Source organism: Schistocerca cancellata, chromosome 4 (assembly GCF_023864275.1).
Source record: "Schistocerca cancellata isolate TAMUIC-IGC-003103 chromosome 4, iqSchCanc2.1, whole genome shotgun sequence".
Classification (NCBI taxonomy): domain Eukaryota; kingdom Metazoa; phylum Arthropoda; class Insecta; order Orthoptera; family Acrididae; genus Schistocerca; species Schistocerca cancellata.
In genome coordinates this window covers 761,589,552-761,605,561 of record NC_064629.1, presented here as the reverse complement: position 1 = coordinate 761,605,561, position 16,010 = coordinate 761,589,552, and positions in this window count along the sequence as shown.

Genomic DNA, 16,010 nt, shown 5'->3' with positions numbered 1-16,010 from the left:
TCGTGTTGATGTTCATTGTTCACGTCTTGTCTGTATGTCCGTGAATTCAGGTCTCCGAATATGATTCTGCTTCCGTACATAGTAATTACTGCTGCCTCCTACGTCAGCCATTCCATCATTTGTCTTTCCGAGTTTGTGATGGAGTAAGACATATGATTCGTATTTGCTGTGGAGTGTGAACCAAGTGCACTGTAAAATGAAGTCCTACTATTTCACACGGCAATTTAATGATGTAGTATTCTCCTATGGTGTATCCAACGGCACTAATCGACAAGCACTTGTCATGTACGACGAACGACATTTTAAACCCGCACGCCATCTAAAAGTAAACTTCAGCAGGTTCATCCAGCGGCTTGCAGGCACACATTCACTCATAGACAACTAACACAAGTACTGCAATTCTCTTCTTCATTACAACTATTTACTTCACAGAAAATTATCTCGTTTCTGCAAATAACCAATTTTTTCACTAAGGAACCGATTCGACCCTCCGCCATCATTAAACTACCATTGCTTTGTTGTAATTGCCATTCTCATTTATAACTTGCCCCCTAATAAAAATTTGTGCAGATTTGCATAACTAATCACGACCTGCATCTATACGTCTGGAGCAAATCTACGGCCATGAATATCTTCCTTCAGGGGTCCAAAAATATGTAACGCGGATGGGGAGATTTCGGGTCTTTATGGACTATGTGTAAGGGCTCAGAAAGAACTTATTCGCTTTAATCGAAATAACTTTCGCAACTAAATGCCCGTCCACATACTGCGAAGCTTTTTTGAATAAGCTGCTGAAGTTTCCTGGAAGCCCTTACACACTCTCCATACGATCCCGATCCCTCCCCATGCGATTTTCATGTTATTGGAGCACTGAACAAAGAAATTCGTGACCACTGATTTGCTTTAAACGACGAGGGGTAGGCATTGTTACAACAATGGTACGATTGGTACCATATTCATTTTCCCGTAACGGCGTTGAAAATCTCATCTCACAGCAGGATACATGTTTTAACAGCAATGTCAAATACTCTTGAAATAATAAAGAGATTGCGACCAGTTTCCGCAGCCCTCTTGTTTTCCTGGCTAATCTCTCTTACAACCACCTCTAAGTCACTGATACCATTATGAGTACGAACATCCTCAGTCTATCGATTTATTACCATTAGATCCAACAAATTATCATCACAAGTAGACTTACTAACTATCTAAACTATGTACTTTTTTGGAAAGGCGTTTAGCAATTTTGTGCGTGGTGTTTTTCCGTGACCAACTTTCACAAACGTTTTATTATTCCTATCCATATCTTTACGATTAAAATCGTATGGCATCATGACAGTGTTACTGAGGGACATGCATTTTAGCGAGTTGTTTCTCTTTGAAGTTTCCGGTTACGATTTTGCGTGAGTCTGGTGATAAATAGATAGATGAAGTTATTGAATTATGCCCACACGTTATACTGAGTGTTGCCAAATAATCTGGCTTGCCGCTTAATTTTTATATCAGCTGATAAAAGTTTGTTGTCTCTTACGATAAATACACTAATTCCGTTACCCATAACTTATGCTTCCGATGTACACTTGCATTTACTACAAAAATTATCACCGCTTTAAGTTTGGATTTTTACCCAAATTTCTATACCTTATATTGTTAGAACTCCGCTTCTAATCCTCGTACGTTGTTTCCAATGCTTCGGCAGCTGATCAGGGTGAGGTGGCTGGAATGTTGCCTCGGATAAAAAAAATTCTTAATATCACACACACTATCAGCTAAATGGATCTGATCTCTGCTTGTACTGCGTTAATGGCACATTTACGGAGACCCAACAGTTTTCGAACTTACAGTGGTATTATAGAATCTTGTTCAACTTGTCTTCTGAGTCTCTGGCTCACGCCACCCTCTTGTATCAGAACATGGCGTTCGTCATCACTTCTGTGAAGAATGCTTCATATTTCAAACTTTAAAGAAATTCCATGACCAATCGCGAGGATTAAGACTTTTGCATCCCCCACTCATCAAATATTTTATTTGTAATTTGGTGTTCTACACGACAAAACCCTCACAGTCCCTTAAATGACATGACCATTATGGTAAACAGCTAACACTTACGTTTTTTGTTTATGACTAACTCATTGTCGCCAAATCACTGAATGATCTTGCTGAACTTTAATTTGAGATGGAATGAGTTGTTTAAAATATCGTTTGTCGTCCATGACAAGTGGGTGTTGATAACTGTCGTTGACTAAACCGTAGTAGTAAACGATGTCATCAAATTTTTGTGTGTAGTAACACGAGTACGCTGGAGAAATTTATTGGTAGGCTCTTACACGTCGCCGGCCGGGTGGCCGAGCGGTTCTAGGCGCTTCAGTCTGGAACCGTGGGACCGCTACGGTCGCAGGTTCGAATCCTGCGTCGAGCGTTGATATGTGTGATGTCCTTAGGTTAGTTAGGTTTAAGTTGTTCTAAGTTCCATGGGACTGATGACCTCAGATGTTAAGTCGCATAGTGCTGAGAGTCATTTTGAAGCTTGCACGTCCTCCACATATCCTCTGCCATTGCGATTTCCATATATTTGTGGCCCTGAAGAAAGATATTTGTTACCGTACTTTACTTCATACGTGGAGATACGGGCCTGAGCACAAACGTGATTCCTTAGTCATGCCTGGGCATGTTATTTATTGCGAGACAAGTGATAAATGAAAATGCAAGTTGAAGCTGGTACGTGGTGGCTTGAAGCCGAGCAGAGTGATGTGTCGGTTTATTAGCGAAATAACCGACAATTTAGCAGAAATGAAGTAGTATTCTTTGTAGTAAATACACTCCTGGAAATGGAAAAAAGAACACATTGACACCGGTGTGTCAGACCCACCATACTTGCTCCGGACACTGCGAGAGGGCTGTACAAGCAATGATCACACGCACGGCACAGCGGACACACCAGGAACCGCGGTGTTGGCCGTCGAATGGCGCTAGCTGCGCAGCATTTGTGCACCGCCGCCGTCAGTGTCAGCCAGTTTGCCGTGGCATACGGAGCTCCATCGCAGTCTTTAACACTGGTAGCATGCCGCGACAGCGTGGACGTGAACCGTATGTGCAGTTGACGGACTTTGAGCGAGGGCGTATAGTGGGCATGCGGGAGGCCGGGTGGACGTACCGCCGAATTGCTCAACACGTGGGGCGTGAGGTCTCCACAGTACATCGATGTTGTCGCCAGTGGTCGGCGGAAGGTGCACGTGCCCGTCGACCTGGGACCGGACCGCAGCGACGCACGGATGCACGCCAAGACCGTACGATCCTACGCAGTGCCGTAGGGGACCGCACCGCCACTTCCCAGCAAATTAGGGACACTGTTGCTCCTGGGGTATCGGCGAGGACCATTCGCAACCGTCTTCATGAAGCTGGGCTACGGTCCTGCACACCTTTAGGCCGTCTTCCGCTCACGCCCCAACATCGTGCAGCCCGCCTCCAGTGGTGTCGCGACAGGCGTGAATGGAGGGACGAATGGAGACGTGTCGTCTTCAGCGATGAGAGTCGCTTCTGCCTTGGTGCCAATGATGGTCGTATGCGTGTTTGGCGCCGTGCAGGTGAGCGCCACAATCAGGACTGCATACGACCGAGGCACACAGGGCCAACACCCGGCATCATGGTGTGGGGAGCGATCTCCTACACTGGCCGTACACCACTGGTGATCGTCGAGGGGACACTGAATAGTGCACGGTACATCCAAACCGTCATCGAACCCATCGTTCTACCATTCCTAGACCGGCAAGGGAACTTGCTGTTCCAACAGGACAATGCACGTCCGCATGTATCCCGTGCCACCCAACGTGCTCTAGAAGGTGTAAGTCAACTACCCTGGCCAGCAAGATCTCCGGATCTGTCCCCCATTGAGCATGTTTGAGACTGGATGAAGCGTCGTCTCACGCGGTCTGCACGTCCAGCACGAACGCTGGTCCAACTGAGGCGCCAGGTGGAAATGGCATGGCAAGCCGTTCCACAGGACTACATCCAGCATCTCTACGATCGTCTCCATGGGAGAATAGCAGCCTGCATTGCTGCGAAAGGTGGATATACACTCTACTAGTGCCGACATTGTGCATGCTCTGTTGCCTGTGTCTATGTGCCTGTGGTTCTGCCAGTGTGATCATGTGATGTATCTGACCCCAGGAATGTGTCAATAAAGTTTCCCCTTCCTGGGACAATGAATTCACGGTGTTCTTATTTCAATTTCCAGGAGTGTAGTTGGAATGTGTAGCGTGAAGAAGGCATTTGCAGAACGATCACAATGGAAGTAGTTTGTGCATACAGAGACGGGTGAAACGAAGAAGTTTCCAGCTAATTATCATCGCGTAGTGAAATAGCCAATGTTAAAAGGCAACACAAGTTTTTCGGAATTATCAACACAGAAGCGATCACTTAACAGTAAGCAGACATAAGAGAGAACATAGAAGAACTGAAGATTCAGGAGAACATCTTCTCGATAATCTTCTAATTCTTGCGACGAAGATTCCAGACTTCGACAGTGCGAGAACGGACCAATCGTCATCACAAAACCAAAATACACGCTGCACCGACCGAGACTGTGTACGAAACAGATAAACACGTTATTTTAACTATGGAAACAAGAAGCTGACTAAACTATAATTTTTATCACCGCACTTCACAAAGGAAGATAATGCACATGAGCAACAATGTGTATTCATAGCATTTTTCTACAGCTATATCTACATGGATAATTAACTGCTGCAGTCATCAGTCCCCTAGAACCTAGAACTACTTAAACCTAACCAACCTAAGGACATCACACACATCCATGCTCGAGGTTGGATTCGAACCAGCGACCGTAGCGGTCGCACGGCTCCAGAGTGTATCGCCTAGAACCGCTCGGCCACTCTGGCCGGTGATCAATTTTCAATATCAATGTATTTCTCCTCCAAGGACGTGGTCTGTGCAATGTTGTTTTCCACTGCAATTCCACATATCTCTTGGCATATGCTCGTTATCGATCCATTTGCCCACTATACAGACGTGGAAGTGCTGAAACTACTGGTTTTCAAGCGTGCCTCGCCTGAATAGACAGCCAACAATCATCCAGCATTTCCAGGCTTTATGTCTCCTCTGGTGAAGTAAAACGAAATTTGCTTATTTGACCTTCACTGAATTAGCCATGTCCGTGAGTAATGCATAATTTTATTCGTAAAATTTGCCGTTCTCTTCAAATCTTAAATCAAATATTAGCGTCCCCATTTAAGAAGAAATCACTCTTTAGTTCCAAAACGCTATGAAATCCACGTTGAAGCTAACGGCCAGTAGCAGCAATTCGTGACCCACTTAGCCACCTGTAGCTGTACCGCACAAATATTTTAGAGATGTTGCCTAACCTAAAGGCGTGATAGCTTTTGCTGCAGATACTGGTCACCTCTTTAGGTAGGCATTTTGTAACGCTGTGCTATTTCTTATACACACAGTAACTTTGGTTGGAAGCAACAAAATTTAGCTGTAGCATTTTACTCTTATTATATAATTATTATTAACAACATGCCATTTCTATAACATGATGTATTACATTACAAAATGTGTTATGTAGAGGTGGTTGGGCAAGGCTTTATCTATCGGGTGTGGTATATCTGATATATATATGCTATGTTGGATTGGAAATCAGTAAATTTGCAGTGCTTAAGGTTTTTGCTATGATGCCTTTAACACGTCCAGGCGTCATTATGTCTACCAATGGGGGATATGTGTTCCTTTCTAACTCATGCACTATGACGCCCCACACACAATCCAGTAAGTTGATGGTGGATTAGCAGTGATACATAATATTCCGATACTTTTGCGCACATACTGATTTATTGTGTTTGGCTGAGAGCAGCGTTATAACGCTCATGCGGCGCGGTGTTGATGTGACGTCGGGGGCGGTGGGACATAACTTAAAATTTTGGAAAGATACGAAAAATTGTAAAGTACGCAAATTATAATATATATAAACATATACACATAACATGAAGAAATACGTAAAAAAAGTGAAAAACGAGAGTACTAAATATCAGTACGTTCGTGGTTTCTGCTAGTGCCTCGAATTAGGAAGATCGTGTAAACTTAATTTGTTATTAACAAATGGACCTCTAGTGATGTGAATTAACGTAATTATAGTACCATTAATTTATTATCAACAAACAGATATAGCCTGATCCCTTCCTGTGCTGCACAAACCCCAGCTGGAGCCATTGAGGTCCTTTTGTTGCTTGGAGGTCTAAGACGAGTTGGTTGTCTAACAGTCTGCTGTCTGTAATTTTCCGGAAATACGCTCAGAATATTTGGAACTGAACTGCACAAATGCTTAACATGTCATTAATAAAACGTTATTAGCTGGTCAATGTATGACTTTAACATTAAGCATTTCTATATAACACACAGTCAGACATCTGTAAAACAGAAGACATATAGTCACTGTGTAAAATCAGAATTGTTGCCGTGGCGCATCACGCAGATATCGACAGTTAAAAAAATACAGAACACATACCAGATACATCTAGCTGTACTGACATTCTGAAGATATGATAACTGCATACATGTCATAGACAAACTGACGGTTGCACAATGATAACAGTGTACAGTTCTTGAGGTAGATGTTTATAAAAACGTCAGATTACCATTGTAACCCACCTTCGATCCTAAACTCCATGCAGATCGGAGATTGATACACATTCGGAATTAGTAACAGCTTCGCCAGATATTACCGAATTGTTTACAACAATATATAGACGGTCCCTTTAGTCTCTGTCCTATCCTTATGATGAACATTGCAATCTGTATTCATGGTTTAGTTGCTGTTTTCCTCCAGTTTCAACCAAATTTCTGTTCCTAATACTGTCCAGTCATCATTACATTTAATAAGCGGTATTAATTCTGAATCCTTACTCTATAAATAGATGCTCCTGCAGTTTGCTGGTATCACATTAACCTTCTCTACTTATTATCTTCTAGACCCCAAACCTTCCATATTTACTTCTTGACACAGGGTATAGCAGGCTGGTGACGTAAGGCTCTGTGGCTCAGTTTCATTTCAAGTACTTACAGGACCTCTATGTTGTTATTAGAGAGATCGATATAACACCTTGGATTCTCCCTGGTCCCAGTCTACCCTGTCCACGTTGCCTAGGCCTACCATTGCACAGTAGTCAGGGAAATTTAGATCTGCTTACAAACGTGAACTAATTTATCCATGTTCGACAACAGCATTGAAAGTGTGTCTACGTTGTGGTTGCTAATGTTTTTTTGATTTATGGATCTGTTAAGGTAAAAGAAATTTTAATTCTCTTTAGCGAATGAAGCAGCTGGTTACCAAAATGAGATTGCTATCAATGTAACAGAAAAAGCTGTGACTAAAATTACAGATTCCTGAAAGATTGTTGAGGATATAGTCGCTAACAATTTCAACAGAAGTGTTATTATACGATAATTATACACTCCTGGTGACAGGCGAACTAAATGTAAAACGGTATGATATAATATAATCTACACTAACTAAATAGAAAATGCCGCTTTATTACGATAAATGTTATATTACGTCAAATTAAGAAAGAAACATTGCATAGCAACCAGTCCAGTAAATGAATTACGCATTTCTTTATATCTGACCTGTGACACTTTTGGTTAATTTTCAGAATCTAAATAATTTGGTTAACAATAAAAACTGAATAAACTTTTTAGGAGTGTGGAAGGCATGTAATTTATACCTCTATTACATCACATTACCATTATTCCACAAACATTTATAATGCCTATAATAATTCTTCGATTTACATGACTTTGTAAAATGACATGGGAAGAAGGAAATTATAAGCTTTCAAGTAATACTGAATCATGTAATTATAAATCACTTTAACAAATCTAATTACCATCACCACTTCACATATCTAAGAACAAGGGAAATACATTCTATTCTTTTTACTGAAGCGTAGACATGTAAGCAAATAGCAGTATATATATTATGGTATCTTCACGTCTCATACTAACCATTTAGCTGCTGCTCATCATATTGCATTCTCTGGCCATGCTACTTCCTGAGCGTGTTGTGCTAGCAATTACGACATAGATTTAACCTACAAAATCTAAAAAGGCTCTCGTCAGAGGCAAATACAAAACAAAGATGACTTCCTACTGTAAATGCATCAAACTATCGCCTGCATTCACTATTGTTCGATACTTTACTGCACAAAATCAGCTGATAGTTCAGCATATTAGGTGCCAACTGCGTTGCACCATTGTTTAGCTACGAACGAGTACCACTGACTCTAGTTACATATCCTACCTCACTGGTTGAAGATCACGTTCACAAATATATTACAACATCATCCCCTCACGAAGATAGCCGTTACTTACAAACATTAATAACGAAGATAATTTGATGTATAGTTTCAACAAACCAAATTATTTAATACATATTGCATAGGTAAAAATAGGTAACGCTTTTTTTCAAAAATAATGTATAAATATCATTCGGTATTAAATTCTGATGGCAACAACATGCGATAATAATAAAAATACACTGCTGTTACGTTACAGGCTGGATAGATCTTTTATGTTGTATTAAAAACATTTCCAACCAACAGGATCGCTATGAGCTGTATCTAATAGAGCATTCAGGCGTTCTTGCTGGAGCAGAGGCATAAACCCTTTTAATCGTAAAATATTATGTAAGCTCGTAGAACGAGCATGTCGTTAGTAGGCCAGTTATGGTTGTACCGAGTAGAGATTGAAATTGAAAAATGTATTTAATGAATAGCAGCAGAAGCCTTAATCCACGCCCTTGTTCACGGAATCCAATCGAAGCTCACAATATGCATAATTCTGCGCAGATATGATCGCGGACTTCTTGTTCTGAGACGAGTGGGCGGCGTGAACCAGAGACTTCGATGAGTTTATGACTAGGTGGACAGGGCTGGGAGTGCCTAGATTAGCGCTGTAGGGTCGAATACTGTAGGATGTCTTTGAGTTTATTCCTTTGACACGTTTCTGCTGTTTCCCTTGTAAGTCATTCACTTTTTCCCGTTTTGTGTTTGTAATGAAATCGGAACACGATTCGTGATTGCAGTGAAGTGTGAACCAAGGGAACACTGAAATGAAAACCTATTATTTCACACGGGAATTTGATGACATACTATTCCCCTACGGTTTAGCCAACAGCAGTTGGTTATCGACAAGTACAGTCATGTACGATGAACAACATTTAAACCCTGCATTCCATCTCAAAGTGAAGGTCAGCAAATTCATCCAGTGACTAACAGATATTGACGGAATCATAAGAGACCAACACAAGTGATAGCGGGTTACCTCGAAAAAGGAGCATGTCGTTTATGGAGCAGTGAATGTTGTGCCGAGTAGAAGGAGAAACTGAAAAAAAATATCTTATAAGTAAGTGTTCCAGAAGCCTCATGCCACGCCCTTACCCACAGAATTTCTACAAAGCTTAAAATGTACAACATTCTCCGCCAAACAGATAGGGGAGCTCTTGCTCTGAGACCAGTGGGTGACGTGACCCAGAGACTACGATGATTGTTTCACAAGCTGGACAGGGCTGGGAGTTCCTAGCTTTGTGCTGTACTATCGAAAACTGTAGGGTCTCAGTAAATGTCTAAGTGATGTAATACTATCAGAGATACTATCCACCTGCTGCTCGCGTGTGGGATACTCACGAGGATATTGTGCTTAGGGGACTTTGCGTCCACTTCACCCTGATCAGCTGCCGAATCATTCGCAACAACCTACAAGGGTTGATAGCACTCGTAAAAAGGTGTGGAATCCACACAATAGAAGGTCATGAAATTTATGTACAAATCGATGATGACAAAGGTGAGATTTATTGTGGCAAATGCAAGTGTATATCGAAAGCATAAGCGTATTGGAAATGTAAGTACTGTATTTATCGCAAGGGACAACAAACTCGGATCAGCTGAGATAAAACTGAAACTGCATGCCAAATTATTATATTCTTATTACTCGATCTAGCTACTAACCACCGGACTCACGCCCAGGTGTGAGTGAAAACTTTAAACTCAAACTCATCTCGCTTAATTTTTTTCCCCATTCACACTGTCGTCAATAGAGAAGCTTGTAATGATACAGATACGAATACGAATAGTTATACATTTCTTAGTGTTGGACATTGTAAGACACCTCGTTGATCATTGCTAATTGCCTTTTCTAAAAAGTACCTACCTTAGATGGTTCGCAAGCCCACTAGAGATGGAAATATATTGGATCTAAAGGCAATAAATGGACCAGACTTCTCTGAGGATGTTTATACTCAGAATGGCATGAGTGATAACTTGCCGTTTGTATATGAGGCAGTAGTGAAAGCGAGATAGTTGGAAAAAACGTAAGTAAACTGTTTATTGTATCAAGAGTAATCGCCATAACTGTGAAAACATTTGTCCAACTGCTGGACAAGTCTGTCACTGACCTTATGGATAAATGTTTGCGGTTGCCTATGGTATCATGATTGTAACAAGTCGTGCTCATCTTCGCCCCAATGAAAGCTATGACCAGCAATCTCTTTCTTCAGTCCTCCCAAAATTTGAAAATCACATGGGGAGATATCATGATCGAATAGCAGTTGTGTAATATCTTCCAGAGAAACGTCTGGAGTGCATTTGTAACAAGCCTAGCAGAATGTGGACAGGCATTGTGTTGCCATGGTTATTTCGTGTACGCTGCAGAAGTAATTTAGTGAGCCCTTGGACATCCTCCATACAGTCCCGACCGCTCCCCTAGTGGTTTCCGTATTTTCTGAATCCTGAAGATGAATATTCATCAACGCGGATCTGCTCCGTAAGGGGCAATGGGCGTTTCATTTTGATGATGATATAAATGGTAATTTTGCGGAATTTCGGAAATATTCTGTGTAGAAATAGTTTGAATGTGTAACGAGAGGAAGAGTATTACATTCCGGAGACAACTGTAGTAGTTTGAGCGAGCAGAGACAGGTAAAACGAAAGACCTAATAATCATAGCAGAAGCCTTGCAGCGAAATACAAAGTTTTTAGATAAGACATGATCACTTCGTAATTATTTTACGATAACGCACAACAAAACTGGAGAGGACGAGGAGATTTATCTAAGTTCCTGCATAAAAGCTATTATATCCACGTTGGAATCAGTGAACCTCACGTCCGTTAAGTAACGTTGGTGAATGACGCAACGAGTGCTATTTGCGGCATTCAAAATGGCTCAGACCACTATGGGACTTAACATGTGAGGTCATCAGTCCCCTAGACTCAGAACTACTTAGACCTATGTAACCTAAGGGCATCACACACATTCATGACAGAGGCAGGATTCGAACCGGCGACCGTAGCAGCAGTGCGGTTCCGGACTGAAGGGCCTAGAAAAGCTCGGCCACAAAGGCCGGCCTGCGTCATTCTCCAGCTACATAAATATTATTACGATTCTATATATTTATCAGTTTTATGTGATTATTAGTGTTTCTGTATGTGTATAACGAAGTAATCCGTCGTAGTCGAGAGCAAATGTGAGGCTAGCCACTTGTAGGTAAGGAGAAAGTATTTGTGTTGTGCTGAATTATTTTGGTGATACATTGGTAGGTTTTGTGGTTGCATTTCGTGAGTATTCGTTGACAGTGACGTACATCCAGTGATACTGAAGTATGTCTCAGCATTACTAGAGGGAGCATTCCAGATTTAACAATTTTGTCAGTGTTATTTAGCCGATCACGTATATTTAATAATTAATATTTTAAGATTAGGACCACTTTTGTTGTGTCGAGAGCGCTCTATACCCAGTGTTGTTGAGGTTCATTGCTCACATCTTATCGACTTATCTCTGCATTTAGTCCTGTGAAGATGGCGATGTTCTCATACATAGAAATCATTGGTGTCTCCTACGTATGTCATTCTGTATTTCGTTGTTTTCAGTTTGTGGAGGAATCTAAAATCAGGAGTACCATACATCTAGCTGATGGTCTTCCGCCACCATCCCCATTTTGTAAAATCGGGTTTTTCTGCTCCTCTGTGTTGCTCCACTTGATCTGAATGTTACTTATGAACAACATTCATCAGAACACACTTATTGAAAGTTGGTTTTTTGTACGCTGACTGTTACTTCGTGTCAACTTGCTATTAGTCTAGAACTGGCAACCAAGAGAATGTTTTTGTCCTAGTCCTCTCTTTTTGAAAAGCTGGTGTTTTTAAAGTGTGCCTTTAGTTACACTACGTATTCCGAACAGTGCTATCGTGACAAAGAAATAGTACTGAAATAGAAATTAATCCACATTTTTATCAGCTGCCCTTATCACACATTTGTCCGTTTATCCTTGCTGTGTGTTTCTGTAGTTGTTCCGAACATAGTATCCTCCGGTCAAACACTGCCGACAAGTAAACAGTATTGAGGTGGAAACCATACCAGTTTTCTTATTAGCCTACCTTTTTATGCAGAATTATTATTTCTAAATTTGTTCTGACTTACTCTAGTTCTCAAGTCTCCAGAACGACATTTTCAATAGTGAATAACAATACTAATAATTTGGAATCGATGTTGAAGTTTGCTCCCCTGTGGTTAAGAACATTATCACTTTAGAAAGTGAAATTCCTGTAAGGAAGTGCAGAGCATATGTTTCTAAGTTTACAGGTGCGTCTGGTTTGTTCCCTTTGGATTTCCTGCTAGTTAGCACTAATAGCGGTTCGTTCCAACGTTTCGCAATGTTCCTTGTACCTGCACAAAACCGATTCAATCGAACGTATCACAAGCTCTGCAGGCTACGAAGAGAAAGAGACGGGAATGTCACTTGCACATTGTAATACGTCGCAATAGAACTTTGATACTTCTAAGAGTAATTTCAGCCATAATAAGTGTTCGGCGACTTCAAGGGTAGTGCTATCATCGGATTACTAGACTCTCGTGCTTCGATCAGGTAGACAACAGGTGCCAAGCTCACGTATTTACCTGAAAATCAGTGCAGTAATCAGCAATTCTGATGAGAATGTAGTTATAAGCCCTAAAAATGTTTATATGCTTCTGCAAAAAACCATTATAATACCTAGTCCAATGTGTTTGAATTCCACGTTGTCAACATTAAAATCCAATGCTCCATTGCTAAACGTCTGGACAGATACCCTGTATGAGAAACCGTAGGAGAAAACGTCGATGCCATGAACTATTAAATTTAAAGGTTATATAGCGTCGGAATTTGGAATGTACGTTTTGATCAAAGGTAGATTTGAAGAATGTCGAAACAATTTATCGGGAATTGGTTTTTCGACTGATCTTTTATATACAGTAAGAAGCGTCAGCTTATAGGTAAACGAAGATCTCATGTTCCAACAGAAATGGTAGCCAGCAATATTTTATCTCGCATCTGGTCCAGAATCGAGGAAAATTAACTAACGAAATTTGGAGACACTGAGCTTCTGCAATGACCAATAAATTGAGTTTCACGTAAGACAAAACAAGAGCTCCTAAATGCAATTTTTGGATTGACTGGATGCAATCCGATAGAAAATCTGACGGTCATGAAGATTGAACTTAACGACGGTGAAATTCACTCGATCGCTCTACATCCATAGCACGTCCATTATTGTACGCAAGAACAATTTGCTGTGTTCGTAAAGTATTCACAATACATCTGTATAGATGGAAGAGGTTCATTAGCAAAGAGATTGAAGAAACTAACAGGAAAACTCAGTTCGCACATCTATCTTTATCAATTCGTCACAGAAACCCCGGTTTCCAGACTGCGTGTCTTTCAAATGTTGAGCGAGTCTCAAAACACAGATTCCATGCAATACTGGCTTAATGAAATTAAGCCAGTAAATTTCCAGTAGAAAACTCGCTGTCTGCTATTTCGACAAAGCACTAATGGCTGCTATTCTAATTTCGTTTGGAGACAGTCGTGAACTAAATGTTTATTTATCTCTAAAAAATGGTTCAAATTGCTCTGAGCAGTATGGGACTTAACATCTGAGGTCATCAGTCCACCAGAACTTAAAACTACTTAAACCTAACTAACCTAAGGACATCTCACACATCCATGCCCGACGCAGGATTCGAACCTGCGACCGTAGCGGTCGCGCGTTTCCAGACTGAAGATTCTGCGCCACATAACGAGAGGAGAATTGGCCATTTTCAAAATTGTGGAAACCAAAGAAAAAAACCATGAAAAATGAAGAAATTTAAACAACTGAGTATTTTGATTATAACGACAAAAACGATTGCGAATCCGGAACTGTTAAATGGGCTACTACGTTAGTTAATTAGTCCTTAAGAGAAGCTGAATGTAAGTACTTAGCATAGACGGGGCATGATATCTATCTTTGTTACGGACCAGCTGTAGGGCAAAGCATCTTGGCAATCTTGTATTTTTTCCCCGTTATTCCGTTATTAGGATACCTATATTTTGATTTGGGACTACAAATGCCATCTCGTACGCAGTAGAGGGGGAATTTAACGATTTGACACATCGTTTGTTACTAAATCGGACTTGCCCAAAGCCAGGTGACCGCTTCGTAACTCTTCATTTGAGATCTCTTTCAGGACATCCCAAGCCAACTTGGGCCAAAGAAGCCTACAATGATTCAACGTACACTGACCAGTCCGCTACTGGTTAATATAAACTACATGAAGGGTAAACGTTACATAGTATTTTATTAAATGTAGTGACCTACCGAACTGTTAATGTTGCAGAACCAGTGGAAAAAATGAGCAGACACTGAACTGAAAAATTCGGAGGTGGTAAAAGAAGAACCTGGAAACTGTTCCACTAAAGATGGAGTAGATTCAACGATAGATACGTTCCACGAGGTAACACTTGAACACAAGTGGCTCGATAAAAATGGCCCCCAAAATACGAAGAGTACTTAATTGCATCCTCGTTCTGAGTTACAGATGGCCACATCTTGTAAAACTAGAAAGTTCGGTACCAGTTCTAATGAATGATTATAGTTTGGAGTCGATTAGGGACAATGGCCGTCGAATTGTTCCGACTAATACTTCTGGATTTGACAGTATTGTGCAGTTACAGGCCACCACATGTACTTATGAATGGTTTCAGAAGACAGTTCAACCACACCGTCAGATGCAATGAATCTTGTATAGGCTTTTGTGAAAATGGGATTATGCAAACAGATTTACATTGATCAAGCACGACTCTTAGCTAGCATTTCAAGCCTAGTTAAACAAGGATATATACCGAGGGTATCTACCAATGACGCCAATTCATATATTTGTAATTTGTTCGATTTGGTTTTTAAAGATGAGTGCAGTGGGAGTCAGAGAAATATGTGTCAGATGTAAGAGAGAAAGAGAAAAAGTACTAAGCCAACCTACTAGTAACACAAAATTTTTGATTCGATTTGCAAACGGGAATATGATAAAGTAACAGCACAGCAATACTACAGAGAGGCAATACTACGTCCGATTTGTAATGGATAAGACGACATGAGCGTCACATAATGCCCGTACATGTTTTACGAGATCATAGGAGATACTAACGTTACAGTGAGCGTCAAATCTTTTCCGTACAGTATGACTCTCAGCGTATCTACGTACAATTTGGTAGGTATAATTAATTATTGTTGAGACTGTAATGTAAGGTAAATAGCGCGTTAAATCACCATTATAAAATTTGGTGGGAATTGTTTGAATTTAACACTGTGAAATCAACAGGTATAAATGAAGATCACTACCTCAATCCAGTCTTACGTCCTTACGTCAGGACGTAAATACAGTATTACACCAACATGACGCAGCAATTCTTGTTTTACTAAAACTGACGCATTAACAGAACGACACGGCTTATAGAAAACACTACCAATAACCAAAAAAATAAAGAAATTAGCAATAACGATGTAAGTAAATGATTATAGTAACATTAATTGTAGGTTGTAGTGCAGCAACTGAAGTGAGTCGTTTAATTTGCCTTAAACACATTTGCGTAGTTCTTCAAAGGGATAAAAGGCATAAACAGGAAACGCTTCACCTCTCGTTTGAGATTAAAC